Source organism: Chlorocebus sabaeus, chromosome 10 (genome assembly GCF_047675955.1).
Source record: "Chlorocebus sabaeus isolate Y175 chromosome 10, mChlSab1.0.hap1, whole genome shotgun sequence".
Taxonomy (NCBI): Eukaryota; Metazoa; Chordata; class Mammalia; order Primates; family Cercopithecidae; genus Chlorocebus; species Chlorocebus sabaeus.
This window is the reverse complement of record NC_132913.1, coordinates 37,157,184-37,177,041: the sequence shown is the minus strand read 5'-3', so window position 1 is coordinate 37,177,041 and position 19,858 is coordinate 37,157,184. Positions and strand designations below refer to the sequence as shown.

Below are 19,858 nucleotides of genomic sequence, written 5' to 3'. Positions count from 1 at the left end.
TATATTTAGCTATGTTTGGATTATTATCTTATTTTTAGACCAATCATGGCAAATGTGCTTTGCAGTTCATAGTGGCAGTATTCACACATCTATGCCCTAACCTCCTCACCTGCCATCTCTTTCCCAGAACTCTCAAACAGAAATGGTAGATTTTAGTTTCATCAGAAGACAACAAGGAAGCATCCTGAACCTATTCCTGGAGCGTCTCAGGTCTTTAGGCCATAGCCTTGCACTCAGCTGTGTTAACATGATCTTGTTTCTTTCCATTTCCAACCAGCCCTGACTCCCTGTGACCACGGAAACCCATCAATAATAGAATGTGACCCTCCCCATATATATTTCTGTCCCCTGCCAGCTTCCCTACAATGTTTCCTGAGAAAAACTTTCTGCCCACCACCCTGAAAATGTAGGAAGGATTTCAGTCAGCTGTTAGAAAGAAGTACACAAGTACGTGAGTGCAGTAAAATCCAATGGTCTGTGCATGAGGATGAGGGTCAGGAAGAGAAGCAGCAAGGAAATGCTGGTAGGCTGAGGTACAAGGTTCTGCAAAGGACGGACTCTACAACTGCATGCTTTCTGCACATAGCCTTTAATGCCTTGAGATTGTTTTGGAATTTCTGGCACATTTTGAGAAGAAAACTGCCTATGTCCCTACTTGGCTCTCTGAGAAAAAAATGAGTATGTACTAGAAGGACTATATATTGTAGGCTTGGAAACAGGCTGGCACACTGAATAACTGTGGGCTACCCTAGGTGCTCAGAAAGGGAAGCAGAGCTGTACTGTCTGCTACCTGCATGTGTAATGAACTTCATAGCTTGCTGTGGTGGCAGGGAGATCATGCAGAGTGTTCAGCTTCAGACGGAGCCTGGGAACAAGGTCCAGGGGAGAAGTATCTGCAAAAACAGAAGGAAAATGAGTTACATCATTTCAGATAGACAGGCGAAACGGGCTTTGAGATCTATTGCATAGCGCGGTGACTATAGTCAAGAAGAATGTCTTGTATATAGTATTTCAAAATAATAACAGGATAAATTTTAAATGTCTCACCATAAAAAAGGACAAGTAAATGAGGTGCTAGATATGTTAATTAGCTTGATTTAATCATCCCACATTGTATGTAGACATCGAAATATCACATTACATCTCATAAATTTATGCAATTATGATTTGACAAGCAAAAACAAGACCAGATAGTCCCGATGTTCTTTAAATTGTCTCTGGGTATTAAAAGCCAAGAAAAACTGTTCAATATTTTTATAAGGCAGGTATAACTTTGATATTTATGCCTAATAAAGATGGTAGCAAAAATTTTAAGACGTGATAGGAAGTTTAAGGAGAAAAAGTTGACAGGACAGGCATTTTAAAGATAAAATACTACTTCTGAGAGGCACATGATGTTTTAGCAAAGCATCATGCACAGTAGGCAATGTATTTACAACGGTGCCAATGCTTCATGAGTGGTAGCATCTGACTACATGATTAATGAAAGCACAAAAGTTGCTGGATGTGGGGTGTCTCTGTTCCACAAGCCCTTCAGTAGGGCAAACCCTGCACAAATTCCACCTCCATCTTTCTTCACTGGGTTCCTCCTGGCCAGCCTGGACATTCTGAATTGTCCTCTTGCTGTTCACACACTTCACACTATTGTCACATCCACCCATCCTGCCATTTCTGGATACCCTCCCCCGTGTCTAATTTTTACTGCGTCTCCTTCTGCATTTAACTCCCCAAGGTCTCAAACCCATGAAATAAAACTCTGTCTGTTGCAAGGTGATTGGAAGAGGAATGCAACATAGGCCATATTTGGGGTAGCTGAGATCATTTTCAACACTCAATTCAAAAAGTAGCTCACTATTTGCCAAACCTCCTCAATAGCTAACCCTGTACTGAGCGCATAGCATTCAGGACCTCAGGACAATACAAGGGAGAACTGTATTTGAAACTATTGACTTAAGGGAAAATCTAGAACGATCATTCGTTTCTCCTCCTAGGGAGGAATCCATTTTTTCAAGTAGTCCACCATGTGTGGGCATAAACATGATTATCTGTCGCTCATATAAATACTTCATTTAATACATATATTCTATGTTTTTAAGACTCAACACATTTATGTGAAATAGAAAATGTGAATACATATATTCTTGTTATTTCAAGTTCACGTATTTTGAAAACACATAGAAAATAAACCTATGGAATTTTTTAAGTCATTAAGATTTTGAAAAAAGGTGAAAGTAAGCCCCTATTTTTGTATGTTATTGTTTTCTACAGAAAGAGAAAAAATGTTTATATTTTGGAAGAACGGTGCTTTATTAAGAATTACATTTTCAATGAAAATAGAAATATGTGAATAATCACATTAAGACTAAACAATGCTGCCATAAAGAAATATTGTTAAGTACTAACTGATGCCTTTAAAAGAAGATCCAAAAATTGTTACTAAGTTTAATTACATTCACATATACAATTACATATATGTACATTCACATGTACAATTACATATACGTTTTAATATTTTATATTGCATTTGTTTATCAACTCTGATTTTTCAGGTGAGCAGTTCTTAGCTATCTTTAATTTTGTTCCAAAACAATTGATTTTTTAAAATTCAAATACAGGACTTTATATTTTTTCTATTAAATTATATCTTATAAAAATGTTGCATTACTCATGTTAACCTAATGTTACAGATGCTGAGAACCTGAGGACTTTCAGATTTTTATTTTTTGAAAGTCAGAAGATTAATTACCATTTTCAGAAAGAAGATTAAGTAAAATGGAGAAAGCTTGCTAACTCCCTGGATAAGTAGTAATAGGTTGATTAATGAAGGATAATAAGAATCTACCTTGTAGCTCCAAGAATCCTTTTGAATAAAATTTTTTGTATCTTTTAGTTTGATGTACAAGGAAATCCCATTACACTCATTACCCAGATTCTACAAGTATTTACATTTTGCCTAATTTCTTTTTTTCTATTTGTGTATGTATATGTACATTTTTTTTTTCTGAACCATTTGATAGTAACCTGGAGACAATATGTTTCTTTAACCCTAAAAATTTTAGGGTGATTTTCTTAACAGCAAGGACATTCTCTTACAGAACGCCTGCAAAGTTATCACAATCAAGAAATTTAACTTTGATACCTGAAGATTATGTACCGAATGCTTGTGTCCCCCACACAGATTCATATGTTGAAGTCCTAACCCTCAATGTGATGGTGTTTGGACATGGGGCCTTTGGGAGGTTATTAGGCTTAGATGAGATTATGAGGATGAGGCCCTCGTCCAATGAGATTGGTGAACCAGGACTCTCTCTCTCTTGCTCTTGCTCTCTCTTTCTCTCTCCTTGTGTGTGTGTGTGTGTGTGTGTGTGCACGCGCGCCTGTGCATACAGAGAAGAGGTCATGTGAGCACACAGCAAGATGGTGGCTGTCTGTAACCCAAAGGAAGAGCCCTCATCAGAAAACAACCATGCAACACTCTAGTCTTAGACTTATAGCTTCCAGAATTGTGAAAAAATAAATTTCTGTTGTTTAAACGACCCAGAATATGGTATCTGGTTCTGCAGCCCACAGATACTAAGATACCAATCCACAATTCATATGCAAATTTTTTCAGTTGTTCCAATAATGTTCTTTACAGTCATTTTTTTCCTTAAGTTGAGGATCCAACCGAGGAACATATATTTTATTTAGTTGTCAAATCCCTTTAATTTCCTTACATCTGGAAGCTTTCCTCTGTCTTTTAATCCTTCATGACCTTGACAATTTTGAAGGGTACTTGTCAATTACTTCATAGAATGCTTCTTGCTTTAGGTTTGGTTGATGTTTCCTCATGATTAAATTCAGGTGATTGACTTTGGCAAGACTTCTGTGGAAGTGATGGCTTGTCCTTCTCTTGATCATATCTGGAAATATTTAATGTTCATGGGACCAGTAGTAATGAAACTTACTTTGGTATACAGCACTTTTTCCACTGAAAAGCTTTTTTGTCTTTGTAATTAATAAAGAATTTGTTTGGGATACTTTAAGCCTATGCAAATATAACAGTTCTTGTCAAAATTTTATCCACCAGTTTTAGCATCCACCATTTCTTCTACATTAATTGGTTGGCACTCTACTGTCAAGAAAAGCAGTTTTCACTTATCTGTCTGCGTGGTTTGAAAATTAATATAAGAATGGACTTGTGAATTCTTATTTTATATAATGGATTGTAATTATTACAATTATTATTGTTGTTGTTATATTCTGATGCTGAAATAGTTCTTAAATCTGTCCAGTGGAAGTCTCTTCAAGCTGGTTCCTATGTTCTTTTGACATGGGTCTGTCATTCCTTGGACAACTTACTTTCTGTCACAAAATATTCCAGACTTATCTTGCTCTTTCCTTCCCAAATTCCACAAGCAGCCATCTCTCCAAGAAGCCCTAGATCTGATTCCTTTTAGTGGAGATTATGATTACAGATCAAGATCATCTGGGTTCTAGGTGTATGCTTTGCTATAGGTATAGCATTGTTTCAAGGTCTCTAGGCAGACAGAGGTAGGCTACTTGTGTGCACGCGCACACATACAGACACCACACACATACGTATATACACACAAACATATAATTAGTTTTATCTATATTTTTCAGAAGTTGAGAGTTAATCTATTTTCTTTCTTCCTTTTCTTTGTTTTTCTTTCCTCTTCTGGCCACCATCTTCTTCTCTTTTTCCATTCTTTCTTCCTTTAATTTTCATTTTTTCCCCATGTCTACTCATAGTCTCCTTATTTATAGTCAAGAGAAAAGGGTCTCTGAATTTTCTGGATACAAAAATCATGTACCTCTCTCTGGCACTGAAGAAAAAATGGGATAGATAGGAGAGGGGCTGCAGACTGAAAGTGTCCCAGGAAGAGATATAGACCTATCAGCCCTCAGCAGCATGCTATGACCTAACAAGCCCCTTGTTCTCTAGCCATCAATAAATGCCAGCTTAAAATATACCTTTGGGTGTTATTTCTGGCAACTATCCTTTGTAGTATATCTCAGTCTGGTCAAAATTCTGTACAGAGAAATGAGAGGAATCAGGGCTTAATATTTAAAACATCCTAGGTCTAAGCCTCTAAACGCTTAAACATCATCTTAAAAATAAATACATAAAAATGAAAAACTTCACAATTAAAAAATTATACTAAACACTTTAACTTTTAAAAAGATACTTGAATAAAAGATTTATAGGCTAGAGCAGTACTGCAAAAGAAAATATTTGGAGATTCATAATTTGACACAAATTGTTTTTCTACCTTAACTTCTGAAAGATCTAATTAAGGAAGGTGTTTTTCTTTTCTTTTTTATGAAATAATATGTCCTGACAAACTGCATGAATATAAAATATATATGTTTGGTATAAGTGTAGGACTCACAAATTAACCTTTCTGGTACAAATGCAGAGTTTGTTAAACAAAAGCTTCCTAATCCAATACTTTTTCAAGAATATTCTCATAAAAAAATTTGGGAATAGGTTGAATTATCTGTCACATTCTTAACCTTATGGCTTTTAACCAATCATGGACTCAGAATTTTATAGTTGGAAGAAACCTTCCAAATTACGCATTCCCATCTTCTTCTGACTTCACTTGTAAAGGAATTACTTATTTCGATAATTTTAAAAGGCAGAGACTACTGAGAATTTTACATCACTTTTAATCAAATTCTCTTAGTGCCTATCATATGGTTATACATAAATTAGCTTCCAAATATTCCAATCAAACATCCCTTTAGTTTATGTATTGAATTCTTACCATGTACCAGGAATTGTGTGGGTGCTGTGCATGCAGCACTCTGGCTAGTGTGTGGGAAGTCGATGGTAGAGGATTATGGACAGAAGAAGGAAGACCAGTTAGGAGGTGCCTGCAATCATAGCCTAGGAAAGAGATCATTATGATACAGACTAGCAGAACAGGCAAACTGATGGGTTAGCTGGATTTAGATATATGTTATAGAACTCACAGAACAGGTTAATGGAGAGGACATGAAATATGTGAAAAAGAAAGAGGTTACAGATGGAGATTGTAGGATTGTATTTGTTTTTTAGCCTGAAGTCTAAAGCTTGTCTTTATATCAGGATGGGAAACACTAAGGGTGAATAAGTTTGGGGTGGAAAAGAAATCAAGTGAGTTTTGTGGGCATGGTACTTTTGAGATGGTATTTGATTTCCAAGTGGAGATGTGTAAGTATTCCAAGTGGATAACTTATGTGGGGTTCACTGGAAAGATCAGGACTGGAGAAATCATCAGCTTATAAATAGGATTTTATAGCCTCAGACTAGGACCCAAAGGCATATTTTTAACTGGCATTTATCTAAGGCTCACTGTGTATTAGCAACTGTTCTGAGTGCCTACATGCATGGATTCATTCAGCTCTCCCAGCAGTCCAACTCAGCCAGGTAGATACCTTTATTATTATTGCTATTTGCAAATAAATAAACTAAGGGCAAAGAGAGACTACATAATGTACTCCAGATTGCATTGCTAGTAAATGCCAAAGCAGAATGTGAACCCTAGCAATCTGAGTTTACAGCCCTGCTCCTAACCATCATGTTGCTCCTATTTATGTAACATGACCCTGCCCAAAAGAAACTTGTGATGTAGTTGAACAAATGAAAGTAACACACATGAAAAACACAAAGATAAGTTAGGTACTAAAATGTCATGGTGTTGACTGTGAGTCAAAGAAGTTTGGAATGGGTTTGAACTTCTTAGATAATAGGACATAGCAATAATTAGCTACTTCATTGTGATTCAATTACACACTGGAGATCTGAAATAATTTAACAGATTCCATAAATATCCAATTTATAGCACAAATTAGCTTAGTCATGGGTATTATCATGCTCATAATAGCTAATCATTTAGATATTGTGCACACCTTGCCCTACTGCCAGCACTTTTGTAAAACCTCACTGTCATTTAAGTCTTTCTTAATCAACCTTCATCAAGTAGCAGTAAAGAATGCTACTAAAAGGCTCATTAACACTTTCTCTTCTAAACAGACAATTATAGTCTATATTCACTTCATTCTACATTATAAGCAAAAAATTAGGAACTTCATGGGAATTCCAATTCAACAAAAACTTATTGAGGACGAAATTGAGAGTGGAAATGCACTAAACCCTGTGAGATTGTTAAAGCCTTGGCTCCAAGATTTTGCCAGCTCTATGCCAAATTATGGTCAATAATCTTTCTCTTTTGAAAGTAAAGCCAGGATCTCTAACTTACTGACAAGGAAATACTGCTACTTTTCTTACGACAAGATGACTTCTAGACCCCTACTTTAAAAGTATTGCTTTTCCTGACATCAGTGCCGAAAATTTGTATTGTGAGGAAAAACTCCCTAGAAATGCTTTTCCAGCTCCAAGAATCACTGGAACTGAGCAGTGTCTCCAGCAGCAATGAGTGCTTGGTGCTTTAGTTTGGTGTTGAACATGGCCCATGGGCCAAATCCAGCCCATCATCTGTTTTTGTATGATCATAAGAATGGTTTTTCCATTTTTAAGTGGTCAAAAAAATAAATAGTATTTCATTACATACGAAAATTTTATGAAATTCACATTTTAGTGTTCATAAATAAAGCTTTTTTGGAACACGCCCATTCACTCATGTATTTCTCATGGCTATTTTTACACTCTGCAATGGTAGAGATGATAATTCTTGACAGAGACCATATTTCTGGTCCTTTACTGGAAAATTTCTCTAGTTTATGCTCTATATTTTGAAAACAAGGCTCTGGTCATAACCAATTTTGGAATATAAAATATCTGTTTATTTTTGTACTTCTTAAAAATCATAGTCCTATATAGCAGAACTAATTCAAAAGTAAGAGGGCCATATTTATCAATGAGTGAGAAAATAGAACTAACAGAACATTCAAGCAAACCAATCATTCATTACTAAAAACTAAATTGGATCACAGTCTCTGTAGAAAGTCAAATCGGATTTACTATTTGGTTGCTTTTTAATGACCTTCCATTTTTTCTTTAAGAGAGTTTATTCCTAAATGTTGTCACATGGGGAATTCCAGAACTCTGTACACATGCATCGGTTTTGGCCATTTTCTATTGAAGAAAGTAGAGGAAGACTTTTTGATCTGAAAAAACGATCCCTTGAATTTGACAAAAGCAAGAAAATTATTTCACAATTACATATGGCTTTGATTAGTCATAGTTCTTTAAACTCAACAATGTCTTGTCATTCCTACAACTTGCTAAGTTGGCAAACTAGGTATATTTATCATTGGTTTGAAGTAAGGAAACTGAGGCCTAAACCATCATTGCACTATAATGAAAAAAAGAAAGAAAGAAAGAAAGCGTAGGACTTAGAGTCAAAACCCTGGGCCCCTATCCCACTCAACTCCCCAAGAACTGTGTGTCCCTTATCTAAAAATGGAAGTGAGAACCTTGACTAACTTTCTTCACTGAGATGTTGTACAGATCAAATGAGATGAATATGAGCATGCTCCACAAACTCCATAAAACACTTTATTAAAAGGAAAAAGAGACCTCTCTAGATTCCTCCTCTATGGGCAGGGAATCTCTGAAAGAAAGACAGCAGCCCCAGTCAGAGGCTTATAGATAAAACTCCCATCGCCCTGGGACAGAACACCTGGGGGAAGGGGCAGCTGTGGGCACAGCTTCAGCAGACTTAAACGTTCCTGCCTGCTGGCTCTGAAGACAGCAGCAGATCTCCCAGTACAGCGTTTTAGCTCTGCTAAGGGACAGACTGCCTCCTCAGGTGGGTCACTGACCCCCGTGCCTCCGGACTGGAAGACACCTCCCAGTAGGAGTCAGCAGATATCTCATATAGGAGGGCTCTGCCTGGCATCTGGTGGGTGCCCCTCTGGGACAAAGCTTCCAGAGGAAGAAACAGGCAGCAATCTTTGTTGTTCAGCAGCCTCCACTGGTGATACCCATGCAAGCAGGGTCTGGAGAGGACTTCCAGCTAACTCCAGCAGACCCGCAGCAGAGGGGCCTGACTGTTAGAAGAAAAACTAACAAAGAGAAAGGAATAGCATTAACATCAACGAAAAGGACATCCACAGAAACCCCATCCAAAGGTCACCAACTACAAAGACCAAAGGTAGATAAATCCATGAAGATGAGGAAAAACCAGCACAAAAAGACTGAAAATTCCAAAACCCAGAAACCTCTTCTCCTCAAAAAGATCACAACTCCTCGCCAGCAAGGGAACAAAACTGGATGGAGAATGAGTTTGATGAACTGACAGAAGTAGGCTTCAGAAAGTGGGTAATAACAAACTGCTCTGAGCTAAAGGAGCATGTTCTAACCCAGTGCGAGGAAACTAAGAATCTTGAAACACATTAGAGGAATTGCTAATTAGAATAACCAGTTAGGAGAAGAACATAAATAACCTGATGGAGCCAAAAAACACAGCACAAGAACTTCATGAGGCATACACAAGTCATCAGATTCATCAAGGTTGAAATGAAGGAAGTATGTTCAGGGCAGCCAGAGAAAAAGATTGGGTTATCCACAAAGGGGAGCAGCCCTTCAGGCTAACAGCAGATCTTTCAGCAGAAACCCTAGAAGCCAGAAGAGAGTAGGGGCCAATATTCAACATCCTTAAAGAAAAGAATTTTCAAACCAGAATTTCATATCCTGCCAAACTAAGCGTCATAAGTGGAAAGAGAAATAAAGTCCTTTACAAACAAGCAAATGCTGACAGATTTTATCACCACCAAGCCTAACTTACAAGAGCTCCTGAAGGAAGCACTAAATATAGAAAGGAAAAACTAGTACCAGCCACTGCAAAAACATACCAAATTGTAAAGACCATCAACACTATGTAGAAACTGCATCGATTAATGGACAAAATAACCAGCTAGAATCATAATGACAGGATCAAATTCACACATAACAATATTAACCTTAAATGTAAACAGACTAAATGCCCCAATTAAAAGACACAGATGGGAGAATTGGATAAAGAGTTAAGATCCATCAGTGTGCTGTATTCAGGAGACCCATCTCATGTGCAAAGATGCACATAGGTTCAAAATAAACGGATGGAGGAATATTTACCAAGCAAACAGAAAGCAAATAAAGCAGGGGTTGCAATCCCAGGCTCTGATAAAACAGACTTGAGGCCGGGCATGGTGGCTCACACCTATAATCCCAGCACTTTGGGCGGCCAAGGCAGGCAGATCACAACGTCAAGAGCTAGAGACCATTCTGGCCAACATTGTGAAACCCTGTCTCTACTAAAAGTACAAAAATTAGCTGGGCGTAGTGGCATGCGCCTGTAGTGCCAGCTACTCGGGAGGCTGAGGTAAGAGAATCGCTTGAATGTGGGATGCGAAGGTTGTAGTAAGCCGAGATCATACCACTGCACTCCAGCCTGGCAAGAGAGTGAGACTCTGTCTCAAGAAAAAAAAAAAAAAAAAGATTTTAAACCAACAGAGATCAAAAAAGACAAAGAAGGGCATTCTATACTGGTAAAGGGATCAATGCAACAAGAAGAGCTAACTAGCCTAAATATATCTGCATCCAATACAGGAGCATCCAGATTCATAAAGCAAGCTCTTAGAGACCTACAAAGAGACTTAGACTCCCACAGAATAATAGTGGGAGACATTAATACCCCACTGTCAATATTAGACCAATCAATGGGACAGAAAATTAACAAGGATGTTCAGGATTTGAACTCAGCTCTGGACCAGCAGACCTAATAGTTATCTATAGGACTCTCTACCCCAAATCAACAGGACATACATTCTTCTCAGCGCCACATTGCACTTATTCTACAATGGACCACATAATTGGAAGTAAAACACTCCTCAGCAAATGAAAAAGACAGAAATCATAACAGTCTCTCAGACCACAGTGCAATCAAATTAGAACTCAGAATTAAGAAACACTCAAAACTGCACAAGTACATGGAAACTGAACAACCTGCTCCTGAATGACTACTGAGTAAATAACGAAATGAAGGTAGAAATAAAAAAGTTCTTTGAAACTAATAAGAACAAAGACACAACATACCAGAATCTCTGGGACACAGCTAAAGCAGTGTTTAGAGGGAAATTTATAGCACTAAATGCCCACAGGAGAAAGCAGGAAAGATCTAAAACTGACACCCTAATATTACAATTACAAGAACTAGAGAAGCAAGAGCAAACAAATTCAAAAGTGACCAGAAGATAAGAAACAACTAAGATCAGAGCAGAAATGAAGGAGATAGAGACACAAAAAAACCCTCAAAGAATCAGTGAATCCAGGAGCTGGTTTTTTTTTTTTTTTTTTTTTTTTTTTTGAAAAGATTAACAAAATAGATAGACCACTAGCCAGACTAAAAAAGGAAAAAAGAGAGAAGAATCAAATAGACACAATAAAAATGATAAAGAGTATAACACCAATGATCCCACAGAAATACAAACTACCATTAGAGAATACTATAAACACCTCCACACAAATAAACTAGAAAATCTAGAAAAAATGGATAAATTCCTGGACACACATACCCTCCCAAGACTAAACCATGAAGAAGTCAAATCCCTGAATAGACCAATAACAAGTTCTGAAATTGAGGCAGTAATTAATAGGCTACCAACCAAGCAAAGCCTAGGACCAGGCAGATTCACAGTCAAATTCTACCAGATGTACAAAGAGGAGTTGGTACTATTCCTTCTGAAACTATTCAAAACAATAGAAAAAGAGGGACTTCTCCCTAACTCATTTTATGAGACCAGCATCATCCTGATACCAAAACCTGGCAGAGACACAACAAAAAAAGAAAATTTCAGGCCAATGTCCCTGACTAACATCGATGCAAAAATCCTCAATAAAATACTGGCAAACCCAATCCAGCAGCACATCAAAAAGATTATCCACCATGATCAAGTCCGCTTCATCCCTGGGATGCAAGGCTGGTTCAACATATGCAAATCAATAAACATAATCCATCACATAAACAGAACAAATGACAAAAAAACCACATGATTATCTCAACAGATGCAGAAAAGGCCTTCGATAAAATTCAACACCCTTCATGCTACAAACTCTCAAGACACTAGGTGTTGATGGAACGTATCTCAAAATAAGAGCTATTTATGACAAACCCACTGCCAATATCATACTGAATGGGCAAAAGCTGGAAGCACTTCCTTTGAAAACCAGCATAAGACAAGGATGCCCTCTCTCACCACTCCTATTCAACATAGTATTGGAAGTTCTGGCCAGGGCAATCAGGCAAGAGAATGAAATTAAGTCTATTCAAATAGGAAGAGAGGAAGTCAAATTGTCTCTGTTTACAGATGACTTGATTGTATATTTAGAAAACCCCATCATCTCAGCCCAGAATTTCCTTAAGCTGATAAGCAACTTCAGCAAAGTCTCAGAATTCAAAATCAATGTGCAAAAATCACCAGCATTCCTGTACACCAATAATAGACAAACAGAGAGTGAAATCAGGAGTGAACTCCAATTCACAGTTGCTAAAAAGGGAATAAAATACCTAGGAATTCAATTTATGAGGGATGTGAAGGACATCTTCAAGGAGAACTACAAACCACTGCTCAAGGAAATGAGAGAGGACACAAACAAATGGAAAAACATTTCATGCTCATGGATAGGAAGAATCAATATTGTGAAAATGGCCATACTGCCCAAAGTAATTTATATATTCAATGCTATCCCCATCAAGCTACCATCGACTTTCTTCGCAGAATTAGAAAAAACTACTTTAAATTATAGATTAAACCAAAAAAGAGCCTGTATAGCCAAGACAATCCTAAGCCAAAAGAACAAAGCTGGAGGCGTCATGGGCTACCTGACTTCAAACTATGCTACAAGGCTACAGTAACCAAAACAGCATGGTACCAATACCAAAACAGATATATAGACCAATGGAACAGAACAGAGGCCTCAGAAATAATGGCACACATCTATAAACATCTGATCTTTGACAAACCTGACAAAAAAAAGCAATGAGGAAAGGATTCACTATTTAATAAATGGTGTTGGGAAAACTGGCTAGCCATATGCAGAAAACTGAAACTGGACCCCTTCCTTACACCTTATACAAAAATTAACTCAAGATGGATTAAGGACTTAAATGTATGACCTAAAAACCCTAAAAGAAAACCTAGGCAATACAATTCAGGACACAGGCATGGGCAAAGACTTCATAAATAAAACACCAAAAGCAATTGCAACAAAAACCAAAATTGACAAATGGGATCTAATTAAATTAAAGAGCTTCTGCACAGCAAAGGAAGCTATCATCAGGGTGAACAGGCAATCTACAGAATGGGAGAAAAAAATTGGAATCTATTCATCTGACAAAGGGCTAATATCTACAATCTACAAAGAACTTAAAGAAATTTACAAGAAAAAAAACAAACAACTTCTTCAATAAGTGGGTGAAGGATATGAACAGACACTTCTTAAAAGAAGACATTTATGCGGTCAACAAGTATATGAAAAAAGCCCATCATCACTGATCATTAGAGAAATGCAAATCAAAAACAAAATGAGATACCATTGCATGCCAATTAGAATGGCCATCAGTAGAAAGCCAGGAAACAACAGATGCTGGAGAGGATGTGGAGAAATAGGAACACTTTTACACTGTTGGTGGGAGTGTAAATTAGTTAACCCATAGTGGAAGACAGTGTGGTGATTCCTCAAGGATCTAGAACCAGAAATATCATTTGACCCAGCAATGCCATTACTAGGTACATACCCAAAGGATTATAAATTATTCTACTATAAAGACATATGCACACATATGTTTATTGTAGCACTATTCACAGTAGCAAAGACTTGGAACCAACCCAAATGCCCATCAATGATAGACTGCATATGGAAAATGTGGCATGTATACACCATGGAATACTATGCAGCTGTAAAAAAAGGACGAGTTCATATCCTTTGCAGATACATGGATGAAGCTGGAAACCATCATTCTCAGCAAACCAACACAGGAACAGAAAACCAAACACTGAATGTTCTCACTCGTAAGTGGGAGTTGAACAGTGAGAGCACATGGACACAGCAAGGGGAACATCACACACTGGGGCGTGTTGTGGGGTGGGGGACTAGTGGAGGGATAGTGTTAAGAGAAATATCTAGTGTAGATGATGGGTTGAAGGGTGCAGCAAACCACCATGGCACATGTATACCTATGTAATGAATCTGCACGTTCTGCCCATGTATCCCAGTACTTAAAGTATAATTTTAAAAAAAGCAATAATAAAAATAAATACATAAAAATTAACCCAAACAGAAAAGAAAGATAAAAACATAAGACAAGTGTATTGCTTAGATAAAGTTACTCTTGGATAGCTAGCAGGGTTCACCTGCCCTCTAGTCATATATTCATTCCATTAACCGAGACTAGCAGAGGTGAAAATGAGAACTATTTGCCATGGAGGCTCATGCCTTTGGCTATCAAATGTTTTAAGCTTAGTTAGGATGAATTTCACACCAAAAGGACCTGTGATTCACAATTGCGTTGCTCTCATCTATTTCCTCTAGTACGTAGACAGACAAAAACTGTACACTCACTGTAACAAAATGCCATCCATTTAAGATTTTCTTTTATAGCATGGCTGCTAATATTGTGAGTGTCAATGCACCAGTGTTCCAGATGTCACCCAATTGATGTATTTTTAAATAAATTGCAAATTTATTCTACTGAATAATATAATTGATAAAACCACCATATCTTTGGACTTCAATAAAGTGTTTGTCTGATAGTGTTGTTCTTCATTACATGCCTGAATGCACTCATTAAGCTCAGAGTGAACAATAAGCATAAAGAAGCACAAAGATGGTGATACTGAACCAGCAGGAAGCATGCATTTCAAGCACCCCAGGATCTGGCAGGTCTGTTCCTTGAGAAGGAGAGTGTTCCAAGCACTGCATCTACATTTCATATTCAAGACATGATTTAGCTTTTTGCTTTTTAGTGAGAAATGAAAGCTGCATATCCTTGGTTATCAACATAAAACTGAGATGGGAAGATTTTTAAATTGAGAATTGTCTCTTTTTCAAGTTATTGACACTTTTGACTACATTACTTAAAACTCTAAGCTTATTTTCAATCTCATTTTTCTATGCCTTTACCTTAAAATAGCACCATATTCCTAAGGAACTTCTGAAGCATTTTCATTCCCTCCTTGCTGTCTGATAGCAAAGGATGCACCCAGCCAGTGTGACAAAGGCTCTGCACAAGTTCTATCAGCTTCATTCTGGTCATAGAGACAGTTTCTGTGCCTGATTTGGCTATTATAGTGGATTCAAGCAAGAGTTTATCTTTCAGGGTTCTCAGGGTTTAAACAAACAAACATTCACTAAGCCATTCGCCCAATGTGTACAGAGCCTAGAATATCCTGTGTTCAGGGGATTAAAGTGGGGATATTATTTTGGGGATAGAGATAAAATTCCTGTTCCTGTGGTGCTCACATTGGTGTAGATGGGAGTGGGGAGACAAGCAACAAACAGAGTATCTGGCATAATAGGTTTCTTTGTAATATCCTACCGTAAAATATGGTATTGTCAAATGCCAGGGAGAAAATATTACATGATAAGAAAGCAAAGTGGTAGATCGAGTTAGCAATACCCTATATAGAGTCCTCTGCTCAACTTTAATAATGTTCCCCAGCACTTCTTGTTCTCTTTTTCCACAAACACAGGAGGGTTAGATTACTCACACTTTAAAAATTGGATGTTACAATATGACTTACTTTGGCCAATGAAATACGAATAGAAATGATGTGTCACTGTCAGGCTAAGGAATTTAGGAGCCAGTGTGCAGTTCTCTAAGGTGTTTCCCCATGCTGTGTCATAGCTTTCAGTCCCATAGTGGTATTACCATTTCTGGTTTCTAGTCCAGCAGGAAAGGATCTTGAAAGTCATTCCTCCTGTCCATTCAGCAAGAAGAAAGCTGACCAAACTAAAAATCGACAACTATTTTTAGATCCTTCAGAAAACTGAGGTCACAAGGCAAACACCTGTCCCCAGAACTGGAGAGAAAGATAGATGATACAGAGAACTACAACTTACAGAAGGTGTAGAAATCTCCATGTGAACTAGTACTGGGGTAGGGAAACCTGAATGGTAATTGATGGAATTTCTGGAGGCACAACGTAAGCAACTTTTAGAGTTAAAAACTCCAGCAAAGCTCAGTCTTAGGGGCACTCCACACTTCAGGGAATTTTACCTACAAGACTCACCACGTTTTCACACTGAATATCTAAGAAAAATCCTCTGGTGCTTCCTGCAGAGGAAGAAGAGAGTAGCTATTTTGAAATATACTGAGAGCCTTCTGCTCTTATTAACAAGGCATGCCCTCAGGAGAACATCTTTTAGCAGGGCCTAACTGACTAAGGTTTTACCAGAATCTAACTGACCTGGAAAAATGGAAATACCCAACCCCAGACCCCTTTATCTTTCCCACATCCACTAAAAGGAAGGGAGGCTGGGAAGCACTTGCACAGGCACAGGCTCACTAAAGGACTGAGAGCAAAGCATAGAGTTAGAGAATGCTTCCTCTCTCCACACACCTCACCATCATATCAATAGGGCTCCCATATAACACAGGGGAATACAATGGAAAGAACTGCATGCTTCTGACCTCATTTTAGAAGTTTCTAAGGAAACGCAAAGGCAACAGGGGAGAGAAAATGAGAACAAAGAAAATTTGAGCCTCCGACACTTACAGCTACAGCCAACAGTAAATACAATCTACCTCTTAACTAGATAAACCTTTCACTAAAAGAGTTAACCTCAGTGCCTTTTAGTCAGTGCATCATGTTTAGCTTACAACAAAAAAATCACAAGACTTGCTAAAACAGTTTGAAGAGACAGAACAAGCATCAGAACAGATGCAGACATGCCAGGGATGTAGGAATATCAGACTAGGGATTTAAAACTTTGATTTATATGCTGAGGGCCATAAGGGAAAAAAGTGTACAACCTGCAAGAACATATGGGTAATAAAAGCAGAGAGATGGGAACTCTAAGAAAAAATGTAAAGTAAATGCTAGAGATCAAAAACACTATAATAAATGAAAATGTCTTTTATAAGCTCATCAATGGACTGGATATGTCCAAAGAAAGAATGATAGGCAGGAAGAAAGTGTCAAAAGAAGCTTCTAAAACTAAAATACAATAAAAGATTAGATAAAGATGGAACAGAATATCCAAGAATTGTTAAACTATTACAAAATGTGTAATATACGCATAATGGGAATATGAGAAAGAGGATAGAACAGAAGAAAAAATCTAGGCACAATGACTAAGAATTTTCCCAAACAAATGAGAGAGACGGAATCAAAGATCCAGAAAACTCAGAGAACACCAAGCAGGAGAATACACACACACAAACACACACACACGCACACACACCTGCATCTGTGTCTGTGTGTGTGTGTGTGTGTGTGTGTGTAGTCACATAGCTAGGCATATCATATTCAAACTACAGAAAATCAAAGACAAAGAAAAAATCTTGAGAGAAGCCAAAGAGAAAAACATCCTATCTATACAGGGTGAAGGGCAATAATCATAATGGACTTGTTTTCAGAAACCACACAGGTATTAAGCAAGAAGAGACTGGAGTAGAATATTTAAAGTGTTGGAGAAAGTCTCTAGAGTTCTGTATTTTATCAAATTATCATTCAAAAGTGAAGGAGAAATGAGGACTTTCTCAGACAAACAAAAATTGAGGAAATTTTTCACCAGTAGACCTACTTTCCAATGAATATAAACCAGAAATTTTTCAGAAAGAAGGAAAAAAATATGTCAGAAACTCAGATCTACATAAAAAAGGAAGCACATTAGAGAAGTAATAAAGGTACAGTAAAATTTCTTATTTGAATTTAACTAAAAAGCTTGTTTAAAATAATATCTACCATATATTCAGTAATTATAGCTTATAGACAAATGAATAGCAGTAATATTACAGAGTGGGAGGAAGAATTTGAGAATATTTTGCTATAAAGTACTTGTACTGCCCATGAAGTGGCACATTGTTATTTAAAAGCAGACTTGTATTAGTTATAAGTGTATACTACAAACTCAAGGAAAATTACTAAAGAAAGTTAAAAAAAAGATAAAACTGATAGGCTGAGAAAATCATATATTAAAAGCAGAGGAGGCAGAAGAAGATACAAGACAAATATAAAAAAGGAAAAGAAACACAGAACAAAGTCATAAATAGACAATAGTAACAAACATGGTGGATATTAATTCAATTATACCAATAATTGCTTTAAATGTCAGTGATCTAAATATAACAATTAAAAGAAACTGTCAGAGAGGACTTAAAAAGGGAAAAAAAACTATTTTTTGTCTATAAGAAATCCATTTTCAATATAAAGACACAAATAGATTAAATGTAATGGGATCCAAGAGAGTAAAGTGATAGAGAAATATATACTATGCTAACATTAATCAAAAAAATCCATTACAAGATGGGAAGCCTCAGTCAGCCTGGGACTCTCGTGCCTGTGATGAGGAAAGCCATTTTATTGATCTATACTAAACATATAGGAAAAAGGAATAACAAACTTTTAAATAACTTTTGTTGTTTTAAGTCATTGAGATTTAGGGATTATTTATTGGCACAGCGGAACTCCTGCCTATCCTGACTAGACAAATTAGCTTATTCTCACTAATCTGAATGATGTGTGATAGGAAGCCATGTGGATGCCCTGATGCAGGGGGGCTCCAGGAATAGGAAACAATAAGAACAGAGGCCCTTAGGCAAGAGCACACCACAGTGTTCCAAGAGCTGTGAAAGCAGTATGGCTAAAGCAGTGTGAACCATGGACAGAATAGAAGATGATGACAAAGAGAAGGCCAGAACCCAGAATAAAATCCAAAATCCTTACTAAAGCCATGCATATATTCTTCTGTTAGAGATAGAAAGTATATTATTTTTCTACGTAACAAATTACTACAAACATAAAAGCTTAAACCAGCACAAATTGATTATCTTACAGTTCCTATGGGTCAGGAATCTAGCATGATATTGCAAGGTTCTCTGCTCAGAATCTGGCCAGGCTACAAGCCAGGCGTTGGCAGTGACTATGCTCTCATCTGAGGCTTGGGGTGCTCTTCCATCTTATTCAGGTCATTTGTAGAATTCATTTCCCTGTGGTTGTAGGCCTGAAGTCTCTGTCTTTTGGTTGGATGTCAGCCAAGGATCACTCACAGCTCCTAGAGGCTGCTCTCAAACCTTTGCCAACTGTCTCCTCCTCCCCTCCTTCCATCAACATGACTGCTTTCTTCCAGGACAGCAGGGGAACATCTTGCTGACAACAAATCTCTCTGACCTCCAGGAAGACCTGGATCCCTCTGAAGGGCTCATTTGATTAGCTCAGGCCTGCTCAAGATAATGTCCCTTTTAATTAGCTGAAGGCAAGGTTTGAATTGGGACCTTAATTACATTTACAAAATCCATTTTGTGATATACTGTAACAATCTTGAGTGAAATCCCATCATATTTGCAAGTCCTGTTAACGTTCAAGAGGTTATTCTTCCAAACAATTACACAAGATGTTTTACATGAGGGTATGGAAATCTGAGGGCCATCTTTGAATTCTGCATACCACAGGACATCATTTGATGATTCAGAGCAGCAAAGAACATGGTCTGAATTCATTTATGCTTTAAATTAATGCCCCTGGCTGCTGGGTGATGAATAGGCTGTAATTTGACCTGGGTATAAACAAGGAGACTAACAGGAGGTGATTAAAATTGTCAGGAAAGAGATGATAGTAGCTTAAGCTAGGGCTTAGCAAATGAGATGATAGCATGGATTAAAGCCAAATATTTATATGGATTATAGTTTTCAGTATATACCAG

General features: G+C 37.4%; 1 protein-coding gene across 1 annotated transcript in view; it reads right to left on the bottom strand.

The window, feature by feature from the left end:
* Positions 1-572: 572 nt before the first annotated feature.
* The window catches only part of LOC140712565 (uncharacterized), a 257,990-nt gene continuing 238,704 nt past the window's right edge, over positions 573-19,858 (bottom strand). Inside the window, exon 2 of the mRNA XM_073019677.1 lies at positions 573-893. The gene's annotated coding sequence lies outside the window, so the exon portion shown is untranslated. The remainder of the gene's footprint in view (positions 894-19,858) is intronic.